The following is a 19,308-nucleotide window of genomic DNA, read 5'->3' as shown; positions in this document are numbered from 1 at the left end:
CTGAAATTCAAAATCAACTTACTGGCATAAAGAAGGTCATTTGTAAAATCAGAGTGCAAATGTAGTGATATGTTACCATACCAACCTAAAAATAAAGATAGCTAGCCAGGGACGTTCTCACACAATTTGCAAACACTATCTGCAAGTTCGAATTAAGTTTTTAAACAGAAAAACAGATTATAATGTCATAATCTTTTTTTAAAAAAAGTTTGAAAAACTCTAGCTGTGCCTCCATAGGTTCTCTAGGTACAGCAAAGGGCTTATTTTGAAAATCTAGATTGGCTGTAGGTGGGAATGTGAGTGTGAATGTTTATCTGTCTCTCTGTGTTATCTCTGTGGGTAGACTATATGCCCAGTGTGTATTCCTGGTCTCATTCAAATTCAAGTGTAGTAGAAGCCCCAACCCAAAAAAGGCCAAAAAATGTCAAAAAATAAAGAGAAAATTAACTTTAAATCCATTTAACAATGTTATTGCTAGGCATTGTAAAACGGTTGTTAATAAATATTTAAGGTTTTTTAGAGAACATTTTCCTACCTTTAAAAAAAACATTCCAAGAAATAAAAAATAAAATCTATATATTTTAAATTGCTGCTAAAAACATGGTATGCTTTCACTTTATTATAGCAAATTTTGCTTTTTTTTTTTTTTTTTTACTTTTTAACAACAGAATACTATTTGTATTGAAAGTCAGTCCCCCACATAAAAGGGTTAATATGTTTAAATGTATGCATAGTGCTGCATTTAAACAGTTTATTGAGTCTGATCAGTCCTTCACACACACCATTTAGTTCAATAAAGCAAGCTTTAATGTGACTTACAAACTGCAGCAGTATTATGAGCACTATTTTTCTACTAATTCAATTAGTAAATTTCATGAACATTCAGTGTTCTCTGTAAGAACATTTACAGATTAAACCAAAGCTTTTCTACTTACTGTAATATGAATAGTTTCTTTATCCAGCAAAGATCACGGTGATAAGAGAACTGTTGTGCAAAGCACCAGTATGTCGAACGTGATATGTGTGTATTTGTACTCTCCAGAGGTGAGGAGCTGAGCCACCAAAAGGCACTATTGCCCACTGCCTCAGTTGACCCTTGTAAGGCAAAGTGCATAACGGTATCAATCTGTGTGCAAAGAGCAGTGATTGGATAATGAGGTTATACATTGACTGAATCATTACAATGAAATTTAGATGTGACTGTATGTGTGTTTTGTTCTCTAACTCCAGATCACAGTTAGCCCATTTTTAAAAAATATTACCCAAACCTATTATAAGAAGACAATAAATTCATCTCCTTATTTATTAGCAATGGATAATGGAATACAGAACAAGCAACACATGAGATGCCATTTCAGTTCTGATAAAAATTAATGTGGCTTTATTTCACTGAACACAAAAAGAACTTGTCGGTGTGCTGGTGGCATTTTATGGACTAATCCTTCTTTTCTTCATTCACTGAGTGATGACAGCAAAATGACATTTCCAAGGCTGACAAATGCAACTGGTGACTGCCATGCTGTACAGCTATAGTTAGAATGTGTTGGAGAAGTAGCAGATTGGAAAGACGCAACTGCATTTTATGCCACTATTATGTTCTATGATGGTAATCAAATGGAGCCTGTCAGAAAACCAAGTAGTGTTTTGGTGCCACCAGCTCCGCACACATTTCGTCTCTCTGAGCAGAAATTATTTTAGAACAACAAATTTAGCATACCACTACTTCAGCCCACAAAGACAGGCTTAACCCACAATCCCATTAGGCTAGATGATAACAGCTGACATCAATTCCTCCCCATATCCATACCAAGTATCTTTCTAATGATCTTACTGATAATTACACATAGGTTGTTCTATTCAAGCTGATTTAGCTTGCCTACAGTTTCTGGCACATGTGCTGACCACTTTACAACCCACCACCTTCCCAGATGTTTCTTTTCATGCCTTCTAACTTGATCAGTGTCACATCTGTTGTTGATACCTGTTCCATCTCCCTGCCTCAGGCTTTCCATGTTTCTACATGGAGGGGCAGGTAGGTCAGAGCACAACGGAACCACAACACTTCACATTAATTACTGCAGTGTGAAATGTTCTTTTGACTACAGTGAATCTGACTTAAATGTATTTATTACACAAAAAATAAACCTTTGGGTCCTTCCTGTAACGAAACACATTTCTATCTGTACAATGGATTAGATTCAGTAAGCCAAACAGCAGTAACAGACGATGGCAGGTGAGTGCACTGGTGAGTTTGCATTAAAAAAAAGCTCAATTTTGTGGTTTAGCCATGAATAATTTTAAGTGTTTTATTTATTATTAAATTTGCTGAAATATCATAAGAAAATGAAATGATGATATAAAATTGCAAAAGTCTGCATTAAGAAAATCCTTACTTTCTGATTACTGATATTTCTTTTTATTTGTACATAATGCAGTGTTTCATCACGTTACAAGATAAACAACAGTTAAAAGCACAAGCAGCATGATTCCAGCTAGAAACAAAACTACATCTACAGAGTGGTAAGAACACCAGGGTATGTTAGGACTCTGCTTTCAGGTAAAACTATATCCAGAAGACTGAGCTATCCAGTGGCTTTCTTGTATTCTTATCTTGTAGCCTTGTAAATCTCTCCATGTTATCATTTAAGAGGGTTTAAAGTAGTTTTGCTCAAGCATCAAAGAAAGCGGTAGGTAACCAAACTCAGGAGATATTTTAAATTCCCAGAGGTGAGCAGTTTATTTACAGTGATCCCTATGATATGTGGAACTTTGTTTGGGGGATTTTTTTGGTTTAACTCATGAATACATATGAAATGGAATTCAAATTGCACCAATATCAGTTTTTGTTCTGGCTTTATTCAGCTTAAGACAAAATGGTGCCTTACAGTATGGATTAATCCTTCTTGTCTTTACTCATTGAGTGATGAGAGAAAATGAGCCTTTCCGAAACTGACAAATACAACTTGTTATTGCAATACTGTTGAGCTGAGGTTAGAATAAATTGCAGAAGAAGCAAAAAAGAAAGATGCAGCGGCATTTTATATCATTATTATGGCTAATGATCAATTACAAAAAAGCTGAACGTGGCATTAGTTCAGGCAAACCAGGAAGTCAAGCTCAGCCCACGATCTCACTAAAATACCTCACATTATCACTCACGTTTCACTTTATATTTACACACTGCAGCGTATAAACATTTAATAAAGAAAAAAACTGCTAAAAACACAAGCAGCATAGCTCCAGCCAGGAACAAAACTACATCTACAGAGTGGTAGGAATACCAGGGCATTCTGTAGGACTGTGCTTTCAGGTGAGCTGCTCCTTTGTGCCTCATGACAAACTCTATCCAGAAGAGGGCGTTATCCAGTGGCTTTACTGGCTTATCTCTGTGTAGCCTGGAAAATCTCTGCATGTTCGCCCTGTACAAGGGATCACTCAGGACTTCCTCTATGGCCTTCAGGAAGTTGTTGTCTTTGTCCACTGTAGTTAATGTAAGTATCTTAGCGCCCCCCCTCTCTTTCAGACGTAGCAGGTTGTCATATTGATCAAAAAAACAAGGATATGCCCACAACTGGGACTCCGTGATACAGGGCTTCTTGGACTCCATTTGTTCCTCCATGTGCCACAAATAGTTTTATTTTTGGATGTCCCAAAAGGTCATTCTGTGGCATCCAGTCCACCAGTAAAGTGTTATTGCCCAGATTGGCAGGTCTGTCACCTTTATACTTCCAGATCACTTTCTGTGGTAGTTTAGCAAAAGCTGCAGCGATCTCATTTGCCATGTCAGAAGGAAGTTCAGTCACAAAAGTCCCCAAAGACATGAGGATGAAGCCATGCTCTCCAGAACTCTGCACAAAGTCCTCCAAGTGCTGAGGCAGAGGTTTAGCAGGTTTGGACTGGAACCCTCCAATATAAACAACATTAGGCATTGTGGGCCGTGGGTACTCAAACACAAAATCCACTCTCATCAGCCAAATGTCTGCATCAATCATTAACTCATTAAAATCATAACCAGGCCCAAGATATTTGTCAGCTGTTTTCTGGTATACTAGTTTAAACGCCAGGCTGTTCTGTGTTTGAGTTATGATGTGTAAAACCATGTTTTTAACTCTCTGAAAAAAGGTCATCTCGACAGTATTGCCAGTTCCAGTCACAGGAATGTAAGATAATGGTGACGGGGCTATGGAAAAATGAGCCTCTGTACCTAATAACCAGCGAACATTATAAACCAAAGGAAGGTTCAAATATTTGGCCACAATGACTCCACCACCCCAGCAGGGGTCAGCAAGTAACAGGTCAAACTTGCTATCTTTTAGTTTTCTTATCAAGTCACTGTCATCTAGTATTGCAGATACAAATTTAGCTACAGCTTTATGAACATCAAGAATCAAGCTGATCATCCCTCCACTCATTTGAAGAAAACTCGTCAAGGGGGGGCCCCTCGGAGTCAGACACAAGTCTTGTGATGAACTTCTGATCCAAGAGATTCTCCACTAGAACTGTAATGGTATTATAGGATGAGTCATCTTTTATGTACCAGCTGTTGCTGGGACGTAAAACAGTGATGTTGTGTCCTCTGGAGTGTAAAGCTTTTAGTAGAATGTTCATGTTTACCCAGTGGCTGCCTTCAGAGGGAAAGACTAAAATGTTGCCTCCTTCACAGGCTGTGGGAATAAGGATGAGCAGCAGGAAAGCAGTACAGCAGTGTAGCAATGGGAATTGCATTTACCCGTGTGTTCCGCCCGGAGTCTTGAGAGTGTAACACCGGAAGGTGAGAAGTAGAGACTCGTGACTGCTTGTTAAGAGTTTAATAAAAGTTTACCTCGGAGGAGGGAAAGTTCAACCGACCATCTTGTGGAGTTTATAGAGAGAACAAGATGAAACATGGTGGCAGCGGGGTCTAGAGTGATCCACACCGCGCTTTGATGACAACAGATTGAACGGACGGTATCGACGCGTCCAGCTAGGCTAGTTAGCCTCGGAGGTGCTAACGGCTCAGGACAGCAGGTGAGACGCTGACGAGAAGAGCACAGCGGCATCTACAATGGATGGATTGAAGCCACCCACACAGTGGAGTATGGATTCAGTGAACCTGTCTAAAGCGTGGAAAACATGGAAAGAAGAGTTTACACTCTACACAGAACTAGCTCTGCCGGATGCTGAGGAAAAGGCGAGAGTGAAGCTGTTTTACTATCTGATCGGGGAACGGGGCAGGGAGCTCTGTGGAACGCTGATCGGAGCTGAGTCAAGAGTAACAGTAAGTGAGCTGATGAGAAAAATCGATGAACACTGTAATCCCAAAGTTAACGAGACTGTTGAGAGATACAGATTTTTTGCACGCAATCAGGCTCCTGGAGAAAATATTGATAAATATGTTACGGACCTGAGAATGCTGGCGAGCACCTGCAACTTTGGACAATTAAAAGACTCACTGATCAGAGACAGGATTGTCTGTGGCACGAACAGCTCCAGTTGGAGGGAAAGGTTGCTCAGAGAAGAGAACCTCACATTAGACAGATGTCTAGATATTTGTAGAGCAATGGAGATTTCAAGAGAATACAACAAAACAATAGCGGGACAGGCTGTAGAAGAACTGCATGCAATAAAACAAAAAGAGAGAAAAAGACTGGATAAAGAGATATCATGCAGATTTTGTGGAAGAGCGCATGAAAGACTCAAATCAAAATGCCCAGCATATGGAAGAAAATGCAAAAAATGTGGCAAAGAAAATCATTTTGCTATAGCATGCAGGAGTAAAAGCAGACAGAGTGAAAACGGAAATAAGGTCCACACAGTGACGGAGCAGGACTCGGATTCCGGTGAGGACATAATGACTGTCACAGCTATGACACAGACTGCAGTAGAAGTGAACCAGATCAAAGAATCGGACATGAAAAAACGAGAGCAGCTGTTTGCAGGCATGATGATTGGCAACAGCCTGGTCAAGTTTCAAGTTGACTGTGGTGCAACTTGCAACGTTATTCCCATCAACTTGTTGAACCCGAACATCAAAATGGAGCACACAGACAAGGTTCTTGTGATGTACAATAAGTCAAGGCTGTGTCCATTAGGAAAGTGTAAGGTCAAGCTGACTAACCCAAGAAACAACAAAAAGTACAGAGTCGAGTTCCAAGTGGTAGAGGAGGATTGTAAAACACCTCTACTTGGGAGAACAGCTAGTGAAGCGATGAAGCTAATACAAGTTAAATATGATAACATCTGTGCTTTGGACAGCTCAGTGACAATAGCTCCATCAGAGAAAAACACATGGTTGTTGGAAGAGATAAAGACTGAGTTTCAGGATGTGTTTGCAGGAGATGGATGTTTGCAAGGTGAATATGAGCTGGAAATCGACACAACAGTGCAGCCCGTCAAACTGCCAAAACGCAGAGTCCCAGTGTCGATGATGAAACCACTGAAAGAGGAACTGATGAGCCTTGCAGACAGACAAATAATAGCACCAGTGGATTGTAGTACTGATTGGATCAGTGGGATGGTGACAGTGCAGAAGCCAAATGGCAAACCCAGGATATGTATTGATCCGAGACCGCTCAACAAAGCTTTGAAGCGTAGTCACTTCCCGTTACCAACAATAGATGACATCTTGCCAGATGTGTCAAAAGCGAAAGTTTTCACAGTTTGTGACGTGAAACATGGCTTTTGGCATGTGAAGCTTACAGAAGAGTCAAGCCATCTCACGACATTCGCAACACCATTTGGTCGCTTTCGTTGGCTGAGAATGCCGATGGGGATCAGCTCAGCGCCAGAGGTCTTTCAGCGCAAACTGATGCAAGCGTTGGAGAACCTGCCAGGCACATACATCATTGCTGATGACATCCTGATCACTGGAAAAGGAGAGACAATGGAGTTGGCAGAAATGGATCATGACAGAAACCTGAGACTTTTCTTGGAACGCTGCAGAGAGAGAAACATCAAATTAAATGTGGAAAAACTCAAGCTTAGAAGACAGGAAGTACCATACATCGGACATCTACTCACGGCAGAGGGGCTGAGAGCTGACCCAGAGAAGGTACGGGCCATCACACAGATGCCAGCACCAACTGACATAAAAGGGGTGCAGAGACTAGTTGGAATGGTCAACTATTTATCAAAGTTCTACAAGCATCTGTCAGACGACTGTGAGCCTCTCAGACAACTGACACACAGAGACAGCCTATGGGAGTGGACAGATGTGCAGGAAGATGCATTTAAAAGACTGAAAGAAAAACTAACACAAGTCCCAGTTTTGAAATATTACAGTCCTGAAGAAGAGCTGACGCTGCAGTGTGATGCCAGCGAGACAGGACTGGGAGCAGCTCTGACTCAACATGGAAAACCAGTGGCATTTGCAAGTCGTGCACTGACGCTCACTGAAAGAGGTTATGCACAAATTGAAAAGGAATGTTTAGCTATTGTGTTTGGGATGGAAAAATTCCACCAATATACATATGGTCGTCTTGTGAGAGTGCAATCAGACCACAAGCCACTCGAGAACATTATTAAAAAGCCACTGTTACATGCACCTAAGAGACTACAAAGGATGTTATTAAGGCTGCAAAAATATGATATAACCATAACATATGTTCCAGGCCGCGACATGCTACTCGCTGATACGCTGAGTAGGGCCTATCTGCAGGACAGCATCAAAAGCCAGACGGAGTTGGAGACAGAATGTGTCAACATGGTGGACTATGTACCTGTTTCAACAGAAAGCATGGACAGAATACGAGCAGGGACAAGAACCGACCACACACTACAAACACTGATAAAAACGATACAAAAGGGGTGGCCAGCCTGTAAAAAAGATGTACCTGTTGAAATAACCCAGTTCCAATCATTGCAGGATGAACTGAGCACACAGGAGGGATTGGTCTTCAAGGGAGAGAGAGTGGTGATTCCAGAAGCACTCCAGGCAGATATAACCCAGCGAATTCACTCAACACACATTGGCACAGAAGGGTGCCTCAGGAGAGCTAGAGACTGCGTCTACTGGCACGGTATGAACGACCACATCAAAAAGTACATCGCTACATGTGACATATGTCGGTCTGTGGATGCAAAACAACAGAAAGAGACACTAAAACCACACGAGCCGACCACGAGACCATGGACCAAAGTTGGGACAGATTTATTCAACTTTGAGGGTAGGGACTACCTAATAACCGTTGATTATTACTCCAACTTTTGGGAGATAGATTATCTACCTGATACCAAGTCGATTACTGTGATTAGGAAACTAAAGGCTCATTTCGCACGTCAGGGAATCCCAAATATTGTTTTTTCTGACAACGGGCCCCAGTACAGTTCGACAGAGTTTGCCAACTTCAGCCGGAAATGGGAATTTCGACACCATACCTCATCACCTGGCTATCCGCAGAGCAACGGCAAAGCTGAGTCTGCCGTTAAAACTGCCAAACGACTCATGAAAAAGGCTAAATTGGCTGGACAGGATCCATATTTGGCCTTATTGGACCACAGAAACACCCCAACACAAGGTTTGACTACCAGCCCTGCACAGAGACTGTTAAGCAGGAGAACGAGGGCACTCCTCCCAATAGGAGACAGACTGTTGCAACCCAAAGTGACTGACAACAAGTTAACACTGATGAAAAACCGAGAGAGACAAACAAAGTACTACAACAGAACGGCAAAGGACATGGACACATTAAACCCAGGGGACTTGGTGCGAGTCCAACCTTTTGAACCACACAACTTATGGACCAAGGCTAGAGTGTGTAACACTCTGGGAAACAGATCATATGATGTGGAGTTGGACAACGGCAGAGTCCTCAGAAGGAATCGTCGCCATCTGAGGCGAGCTGTGGAGGTCAAAAAAGACATGTCAGCACATCTCCAGCCTGAGGGGCAGAACATTACTGTGCCGACACAGAGCAAAGAGAACACACAAAACAGCACTACCAGGTCAGGACGGGTAGTACAACAACCTGGATATCTGAAGGACTATGTATGCAATTAAGGTGTAATATGTGAGTTATATGTTGTGATTTGTTTACTGGTTAGAGAACAGACCAAAACATCTGTGATAATATTTTGAGTTATGGCTTTGTAATCTGTTTACTTGTTTCAAAAAAAAAAAAAAAAAAAAAAAAAAAAAAAAGGAAAAGAGAAAGAGAAACAAAACGGAAAAAATGAATAAAAGTAACACTAAAGGAAAATAGAAAGAAAGCTAAAAAAGTAAGTGGAAGAAAGAATTTTTATTTTTGAAGAAAATGGTGTCCAACAAAGAAATGTCATGTCTAAGTTTTGTTCCAGTTGCAAACTGAGTTCTCAACGTATGAATAGTTCATTGTCTTTGTAAAAGAAAAGGGATGTAGCAATGGGAATTGCATTTACCCGTGTGTTCCGCCCGGAGTCTTGAGAGTGTAACACCGGAAGGTGAGAAGTAGAGACTCGTGACTGCTTGTTAAGAGTTTAATAAAAGTTTACCTCGGAGGAGGGAAAGTTCAACCGACCATCTTGTGGAGTTTATAGAGAGAACAAGATGAAACAAGCAGCAGAACACCCTCATCTGAAAAAACACAAACAAACAAAAAAGTTACCGGCATGATCTCTGTCACGAAATTAATATATTGTTAATATGTTTCTTTCTTTTTTTTTAGCAGTGCAAATGCACTGTTTTGATTTCAAATAGCGTCTTCGGGGTTTTTTTCTTCTCTAATTCAGTTGCAATTTCATTCCATCGTTAAAGAGACAATATTACTTCCTCATTTTTCACCATTGTAAACTTCGAAAGTCAGTGTGCTTGACAAAAAATGCATCGCATTAAAAATATTTATTGAGGATGACCAGTCGTTAAAACAGACTAACATTTACGGTGTTTCGTAATTATCATTATTTTAATTAATGCGGTCTGTTAGTTATTAAGTTTGAATGTGATTCCCAGACTATCCGCGTTCTGAGCACCATGTCCCCACCAATATCCAGCAATGATTGAATTGTCCCCACCAATAATTTGATCTCTTCGAGTAAAGAAAAACAAAACCGATAGAAAGAAAAAAAGAATGAGACGTTGACGATCTGTCAACGTCTCATTCTACCCAGCGGTGCAGAAAAATTTAAATTACGTTCGCTACTGGAGTCCTACGTCACGTGACAAATATGGCCAATGTGATTGGCTGTGCCCTTCAGGGAGCTCTGTTTAATTTTAGCAGCGGCAAGCCTGCGCTCAGTGTTACCAACTTAGCGACTTTGTCGCTATATTTAGGGAATTTTTAGACCCCCTTAGCGACTTTTTTTCTAAAAAGCGACTAGTGACAAATCTGACGACTTTTCCTGGTATTATTGGAGACTTATTTATGACGGCTTTTTGACGTGAAAACGCCTATCGCTCTTACTCTCAATAAGCAGCGGTACTGCCGTGGGCACCTCACCCGTGCCAAGGCGCTTACAGGCGGAGGATAGTCCTCCCCCAGCTGCTATCAGGGCAGGAGACGTTAACTCCTATGCGTCCAATCTGCAAATGAATCGCGCAGGAGCGAATCCGCTGCTCCTGCGCTGACTGTAAGGCAGTCAGTTCTTTTACTGTTATGCTGTTTTGTGGATCACAAGGTTTAAAACTACTTATAACCACACACTCACACACGGAAGTAAATAAAAGGGAAAAAACAGCGGCCGACAGCGCTGTAAACAGACTTGTGCGTAACAAGCAAGCGAATAATGCAGAAAACTGATTTTTAGACGGGAAACTGTTCTTGAAGTATACAGAGAAAGCAAAAGAGAGCTGTGCATGAAGTGTGGTGGAAGCAAAACAGCAAAAGTCGGAGGGAATTCATGACTATGTTTTTGTGAAGCGTAGTTTGGATCTTCTTTTGCTGCTGGTTCGGCCAATAATGTTTAGAGAGAGATAAAACTAACAGCTTTAGAATCACAGCAAAAAGAGCGTAAACACAAAGCGCAGACCCCCGAAACATCGGAATCAGCGAGCTGTCGGCTTTCAGCCTCGACCGTGTCCATGCGGTCGGGTGAGAAAGGCGACATCTCACTGATCCTGATCCGTCGGCGGGTCGAGCTTTGTGTTTACATCTTTGTGCAGAATCTGTGTACCTGCTCTCATTTACTGTTTTAGCTGTTTGGTGGTTCTTGAAATTTTATGAGGTTTAACCTGAGATTCTGGCGTTTCGGGCAAAATAAATTAATATTTAAAAAATCGATTCAGGATTTTAATGAATCAATATCACGTTATCCAAGCCAGAATCGATTTTAATCGATAAATCGATTATCAAAACCCACCCCTATTAGCAACACTGGACGGAGTTCACCGAGAACGGAAGAAGCATGAAACAAACAATAAAGATTCAAAACTGCAGTATTAAAAGGACAGAAGGTGGCTACAATCTATACTTTCATTGTTTTCAACGTTCTGCTTCAGCTCTTTGTATGCTATAACTCTGCTCTTCTCCGTGTCTGACCGATGGATCAACAATAGTATAAGCATGCGTAGCCCACACACCAATTGTACCACATATTTTTGACACTGCTTCCAAGACATACACCCTCTCTGCAGCTAAACAGGAAGCCCCAACGACCCTGGGACTAGAGCAGAGAGCCTCGGTGTTCTCCACAAAAACTCACAAAGCTTAAGAGCAGGGCACTAACTCCAGTCGCAATTTGAGCAGAGCTTTTACGTGGAGTAGCAAGGTTAAGTTAATTTTCCATATATACAGTCACATTAACACAGCGTTTCTACTTACTGCTGGACGTTTGGTTTCTCCACACAAGAAATGTAAAGAGCCTGTTTTCCAGAGCGCCAACGAATGAAATCTGTTCAATTAATGTTGCTATGCAGGATAGAGAAGAACTGAATCACAATCCAGGATGCACATTGAAGCCTGGAAGGCAGGAAGTAATAACCCTATCTATCTGTGTTCAAAGGTGGCGGGGATACTTGGAAAGCAAAGGTGTGTTTATGTACTCTGGATCAAAGTTAGTGCGTCATTTATGAATTAACTGAAATTGTACACTTTTTCATTTTCACTGAATAAGGAATTCAATTCCAGTGTTTTGTCAGCACAGTCTGTAGGCGTTAAGCATTAATTATGAAGATTATTTTTGTTATGCATTGAAAGGTTTATTTTGAAGCTGCATTTCTTAATGGATAAGTCATTCTGTATTCATTTTGTAATTTTGTTTGAATGATTCTTAATTCTTAGCTTTATATTTGTTTCTGTGTAATGTCATGTAAATGTTATGCGACCTTAATGAGGTTTGATCGTTTGTAAATTTGCAACCATTCTAAATTTATTGGTTTATAATATATAAGACTTTCATATGTCGATATATAGCCTATGTAGTAGTGATGGGATTTCCGGCTCTTTTTAGAGAACCGGCTCTTTCGGCTCGGCTCACTAAAAAGACCCTGTTCTTTCGGCTCCGAACCAGATCTTCAGGTTGTTTTGTTGCTTTAATTAATTTATTATTAACAATAATATAAAATTATGCACAAAAGGAATTACTGATGTAAAAAAAAGTACAAAATTGATGTACAAATTGTACATCTTTGTGAAGAATCTGTGTACCTGCTCTCATTTACTGTTTTAGCTGTTTGGTGGTTCTTGAAATTTTGTGAGGTTTAACCTGGTTTAAAAGTGGTTTTATTTATATATGTTTATATATAAATATATACAGTGGCCCCTAGAGACAAAACACGTACAAATTCCAAAGCACTCCAAAACATATTTTTAGTGTTAACTGAACTTCAAAACAGAGCTACCTAGATCACTTAAATTACACAATTGAAAGCATATGTGTATTGTTTGTGTATTTATACACAAGCACTCATATATATTCAAATAATTTTAAAACAAAAGTTCATTTACCTGTTACTACCACACACCAAATCCGGTCATTGGTACTTGCTGGCTTGTGTAGCCTCTAGGTAGCAAAAGCTCAACACTGCACCTAGCATTCTGGAGCACTTGTGTTTTGTACGTGTTTTGGAGTTTTTACGTGTTTCTGAGTTTTTATGTGTTTTGGAGTTTTTGCGTGCTTCAGGGTTTGTATGTGTTTTGAAGTTTGTACATGCTTTGTCTCTAGGAGCCACCGTAAATATACTTTTATTTATTCACTCCACATAAAATGTAATAAATAAATCATATAATACAAAAATCAACTAGTCACAGTTCAACTTTTAACTATTTAAATTTTCAGCTTTTTTCTTTTAAACAAAGTGAAACAACACAAAACACTGCAAACCAAAATACAATTAAATATAAATTGAAATATGAAAACAAAAAGAAAATGCACATTCTCTGTCATATGGGCCTGCATGAATAAACCTTCTGAATCCTTTATCATCCACAACTGAAAATAGTTGTGGATAGTGATGCGCAAATCATGAATGAATCGTTCAATACTTGAGAATCACTTTACTGACTCATGAATCATGATTCACAAGCCCAACTGACTCACTGACTCATCCCTGTTGCTGTTAGCAGCAATATATCTAGCTTATAATTAAAATTGTGGAGAAAAACACAACATCCAGTATCTTAACAAAAAAAATTCTGCTCTGAACTGGAAGAAAAAACCCTGAGTAGAAGCTCACATCAAGACAATAGCTCCTCGGTTCACAGTAGCATTGCTCTGCTAACATGCTAACAGCACATTTGAGCTACTCACCCCCTCCCTCCTGTGCTGAATCATAGAGGAACGAATCACTCAGAACTCACTAACCCCCTCCCTCCTGTGCTGAATCATAGAGCGAGCGAATCACTCAGGATTCACTAACCCCCTCCCTCCTGTGCTGAATCGTAAGCGTAAGTGAATCACTCAGGACTCGCTCACCTCCTCCCTCCTGTGCTGAATCATAGAGGAACGAATCACTCACTCACTCACTCACTCACTCACCCCTTCCCTCCTGGCTCACAGCTTCTTCTTTTTCTTGGTTGGAAACCAATGTTAAGGCGCATTACCGCCCCCTGGCTCACAGCTCAGTGGACATTTAGATGAGAAAAAATATATTTGACACATTTAAGGAAAATACTAATAAAATAAAAAAAAATAAATGTTTATTAAGTAATTTTGATAGGAAATTGCTTAATTTTAGAAATGTTTTTGCTCTATAAAATATTTTTTTTTCTTTTAGAATCACTCATCTTAGCAGTAGGATTTACATGAAAAGAGAAACAAATTAAGTTTGAGTGAAAATGTACATTTTTTGCACTCTCTAGTCAACTGACTCAGTGAATCAAATGACTCAAAAAAACAGATTCACTTTGGTGAGTGACTCATTAAAACTCGATTCAGTAAAAAGAATCAAATTTACCAACACTAGTTGTGGATGATTACTATACCTTTCTAATGTGACGTTGTTGTCCCTGGCTCTCTTTCTCTCTCTCTCTCCCTCGCTCTGTTCCTGTGCTACTGCGAGTGTAACTACCGCCCCTCCCCCCTCTGCCCAGCGCAAAGCACAAGGCTCACGTGCGGAGTGAAGCGGAAAAAAAGTGCAAGAGAGGGTGAGAGAAAGAGAAAAAAAACAACCCACAGCTCGCGATAAGGAGCCGGCTCGCGTCATTCACGTCAAAGATCCGGCTCTAAGAGCCATTTTGTTCGCGACCGACACATCACTACTATGTAGATGCATGTCGGTGCATCTATGTTGGTTTATTGCACATACTAAAACTTTGACTGTGAAATAACTGCAAGAGATGAATGTCTTCTGCGTTGCCTGTTCACAATTGGAGGCAGCAGGGAGTGAAGCAGCATCTGTGTAAGGCGAGAGAAAGAACCTGCATGTAATAGAGGAGCAGTACAGCAGCACTGCCGCTGTTGTTTGGACACTAACTACCTTCACATCCACTATTAATCACTCTTAATGGGACAGACTCAGAGCAGCTATGGATATAGCAGCTGCATGCTCACATATTAAAATGTAATTTTTTATCTTGGAGAGGGTCATCTTAGCAAGGTGAAGGTAGAACATATTCAGTGTTGGGGAGTAACGGAATACATGTACCGCCGTTACGTATTTAAAATACAAAATATGAGTAACTGTATTCCGTTACAGTTACCGTTTTAAAAAGTGGTATTCAGAATACAGTTACTTTGTTGAAATAAAGGGATTACACATGGTCTCTTCCTGTTTCATATGTTAGGCTATTCCCTCTCTATTTTGGTAATTCCACGTCAGTGGAAAGCCAAACAAAACACGCATTAAGACGCTCAAATGCCTGTCTCAATCTCGCATCTCATAATGACGTGAAGAAATATTTTTTTAAATTATTTAATATGAAAGCAAAGGGGGAGAGTGTTACAGGCATCGCCCTAAAGAATGTAGCGTTATGGGCAGAGTAGTGCTGCAGGGAGAATGGACTGCCATACCCGTTATGTGTCTGTGAGTGCCAGGGAGGGAGAAAAAGGAGAGTCGAAAAGTATGAGCTGTCACCGAGCAGAAACGGGAGCTGGAAGCATGTAAATATAATAATAACCACTGCAGCTAAAAAGAGTGCCTGACGAGCCCAGTTGTAAGTAAGCTATTAAGACTCGGCTTTTTTCGTGTTTTCCTTCGAAACAATAAGTTCCTTTGGAGCAGCCTTTCAACGCTTCTCTCTGTCTCTCGCTAGCAAAGTTGATCCAGACAACAAAGTAAAGCTAGTTTTTGGCTACGAGCCCGACACGAACCCGACATATTAGCCAGAGGTCCCTTTACTACGGTTCGGAGCCGCGGACCTGTAATAAATACGCGCGGAATAGTTTTCAATACGAGATCGCTGCAAAAAGTGCATCCTCTGTGTCCACCCTACTGTTACTCATTTTATATTAAGATTGAAATATCTAGTTGGTATTGGTATAGCGAGTAACCTTCAGTAATACTAATAAATCACACAGCAATAGTACATTCATGTAGTTGTAAAAAAGCATGATAATATGTTAAGTAATCCAAAGTATTCAGAATCCGTTACTCTCATTGAGTAACGTAACGGAATACGTTACAAAATACATTTTGGGGCATGTATTCTGTAATCTGTAGTGGAATACATTTTAAAAGTAACTTTCCCAACACTGAACATATTCTTGACTTATGCAGATGTTGTTCTGGATGTTATAAGTGTGGTTGCAGTTTATTATTTAGTGTAGATGATGCTTATTTGTTTTTCACAGCCTTTCCCCTGAAATCCCTAAATAAGATTTTATTCGTCTAAAGCCGAATAACTTGGGATTTGAGCGTTTACCCAAGGCAAGATTTATTTACTGAGATGTATAAAGAAGCCACGGTTTTTAATAACTATTGTTTTGAATATTTTATTTTCCAGCTCTGGGATAACCAAGGTACCAGCTGTGTGGCTTGAGTGCCACCTCTGATATGATGTGGAGATTGGTGATGTGTTGGTCACGAATGAAATGGCTCTTAGAGCCGGGTCTTTGACATGAACGGCGCGAGCCAGCTGGGTTTTTTTTTCTTTCTCTCACCCTCTCTCTCTCGCACTTTTTTTCCGCTTCACTCCATACGCGAGCCCTGTGCTTTGCACTGGGAAGAGGGGGGAGGGGCGGTAGTTACACTGGCAGTAGCACAGGAACAGAGCAGGAGGGAGAGACAGAGAAAAAGAGCCAGGGACAACAACTTCACATTAGAAATGTATAGTAATCATCCACAACTATTTTCAGTTGCGGATGATAAAGGATTCAGAAAGTTTATTCATGCAGGCCCATATGACAGAGAATATGCATCTTCTTTTTGTTTTCATATTTTAATTTATATTTAATTGTGTTGTGGTTTGCAGTGTTTTGTGTTGTTTCACTTTAAATTTGTTAAAAAGGAAAAAGCTGAAAATTTCAATAGCTAAAAGTTGAACTGTGACTAGTTGGTTTTTGTATTATATGATTTACTTATTACATTTTATGTGGAGTGAATAAATAAAAGTATATTTATGGTGGCCCCTAGAGGCAGAGCACGTACAAACTCCAAAACATGTACAAACTCCAAAACATGTACCAACTTCGAAGCACGTACAAACCTCGAAGCACGTACAAAACACAACAGAAGTGCTCCAGGATGCTAGGGGCAGTGTTGAGCTTTTGTTACCTAGTGGCTACACAAGCCAGGAAGTACCAATGACTGGATTTGGTGTGTGGTAATAACAGGTAAATTAACTTTTTTTTTTTTTTTTAATTACTTGAATATATATGAGTGCTTGTGTATAAATACACAAACAATACACATATGCTTTCAATTGTGTAATTTGAGTGATTTAGGTAGCTCTGTTTTGGAAGTTCAGTTAACGCTAGAAATATGTTTTGGAGTTTGTACGTGCTTTGGAATTTGTAAGTGCTTTTTGGAGTTTGTACGTGCTTTGTCTCTAGGGGCCACCGCATATATTTATATATAAACATATATAAATAAAACCACTTTTTTTACATTAGTAATTCCTTTTGTGCATAATTTTATATTATTGTTAATAATAAATTAATTAAAGCAACAAAACAACCTGAAGAGCTGGTTCGGAGGCAAAAGAGCTGGCTCTTTTTAGTGAGCCGAGCCAAAAGAGCTGGTTCTCTAAAAAGAGCTGAAAATCCCATCACTAGTGGAGAGCAGGAGGGGCAGCCACCTCTCTCACACTGCTGCTGCCACTGGTGTGCTGGTGCTACCTGTGCCACTCACTACGTGAGTGTTTTATGACCTTGGGATGCCTGATGACAGAGTAGCAGAGTTTTCTACAGAATATTGAAAAAAATTTGCAAGAGTTCAGCTACAAGGAGTGACTCGTATGAGCATGTTAATATAAAATTTTATAATTTGTGCATTTGCTGTGAGTTTGGAAAAACAAGTTAGCTATACTCTTACTAATCAAATATGTAAAAAATTCTAAAGCTAGTAACTAAAAGACTGTTCAATTTTAAATAGACTTCCTCTGAAGAAACAGAGTGCTTACTTTTTACTATGACACACGATTTTCGCCTAATACTTCAATCATTAAGACTCTGTTTTCATTCGTTATCATTGACTGAAAACAGAGGGTCTGTGTGGATAAGTGGATGAAAAAGATAACCTTTGGTTATGACAAAAGTATAACTGAAGTCACTCTTGGAGAATTAACTTAGTAGAGGTTATTGGTGGGCAGGTGAAGAACAGTAGAAAGTGAGAAAGGACAGGAATAATAATATAAACTATACCAATGGGAGGGAAGAAAGATCTGCTGCCATCATTAAAGTATATACAAATATACGTTATTTGTCCATTATTTTGTAATCTCTTGTTATCAATGTTTTACATATTTGCCTGACTGTGGCAGCATGTAATCTTTAGAGAATCACAGGAATCCTCAGCAACTCACATTATATATTCCGTGTTTATTGCATAGCATGCTTAGTGTTTTGAGATGCTTCCCATTGCACTGAACAAGCAGAAACTAGCATTGATTTGAGTAACATGAAATATTTTTTACACAGTATTTAGTAGGGGTGCAACGATACTCGTATCGATATTGAACCATTCGATACGGTGCTTTCGGTTCGGTACGCATATGTATCGAACAATACAAAATTTTTAATTTTTTTTTATCAACTTTTCTTCTGACGATGCTGTCTGTGTTGAGAGCTCAGTGGATCTGCTCCGCCTAGGCTGCACTGTTGAGCGCAGATCCACTGAGCACAGCGCAAGCTAGCAAGACAGAAGTTAAGCTCGTTGCAACATGGCAAATTGAACCTCCCCCACCCTCATTCAGATCTGGCCTTTGGAACTATTTTGGTCTTCATGTGAAGCATGACCCTGAAGGTAAGCGTCATGGACAAAAGTAAAACAGTATGTCGGATGTGCCACGCAATGCTCAATTACATGGGTGGGAACTAGTGCGTTAGCGCAGTTAGCTCGTTAACGTGTTGACACCGTCCAGCCCCACGCACGGGGCGATCCATGATAGCTCGTTAACGGAGATTTGCCGTGTCGCGGTGTTAACGTCATTTCAGATTAACGCTGACAGCACTAGTGGGAACACAACGAATATGACTGCACATTTACTCCGACATCATCCTAGTGCAAAGACAAGTGGAAGCAGACAAAAACAACAAGCACGCATGCTACAAACTTTACCTGAGTCATTTAGACAGCTGTTAGCACATGATTCTCCTTATGGGGACCTGATATGTTTAATATGCTGCTGAGAATATAGCCCAGAAGAAGCGTATAGTATAGCTTTTATTTTGGAAAGAGCCATTTCTCTGTAATAAACTCTCTTTTCCAAAGATGAGTAATTTCTCGATCAGATAGATTTATTTTTTTTATTACTTTGTTGTTTCAGCAACATTAAATTTAAAAACTATACTTTTGAGTTAAAATATCTATTTATAATTTTA

The 19,308-nt window shown here is 39.9% G+C and overlaps 1 pseudogene across 1 annotated transcript; it reads right to left on the bottom strand.

Moving 5' to 3' along the window:
- Nucleotides 1-3,151: 3,151 nt before the first annotated feature.
- On the bottom strand, nt 3,152-13,833 carry LOC146526014 (UDP-glucuronosyltransferase 2C1-like; annotated as a pseudogene). Its single transcript, XR_014874014.1, has 3 exons — nt 11,712-13,833; nt 9,516-9,529; nt 3,152-4,705 (listed from the first exon to the last, which is right to left on the bottom strand). The product of XR_014874014.1 is annotated as a UDP-glucuronosyltransferase 2C1-like (transcript).
- Between the last annotated feature and the right edge of the window lie 5,475 nt (nt 13,834-19,308).

This window comes from Neolamprologus multifasciatus, chromosome 1 (genome assembly GCF_963576455.1).
Source record: "Neolamprologus multifasciatus chromosome 1, fNeoMul1.2, whole genome shotgun sequence".
Taxonomy (NCBI): domain Eukaryota; kingdom Metazoa; phylum Chordata; class Actinopteri; order Cichliformes; family Cichlidae; genus Neolamprologus; species Neolamprologus multifasciatus.
Note: the sequence above shows the minus strand (reverse complement) of the source record. Positions and strands in the feature narration are given on the sequence as shown.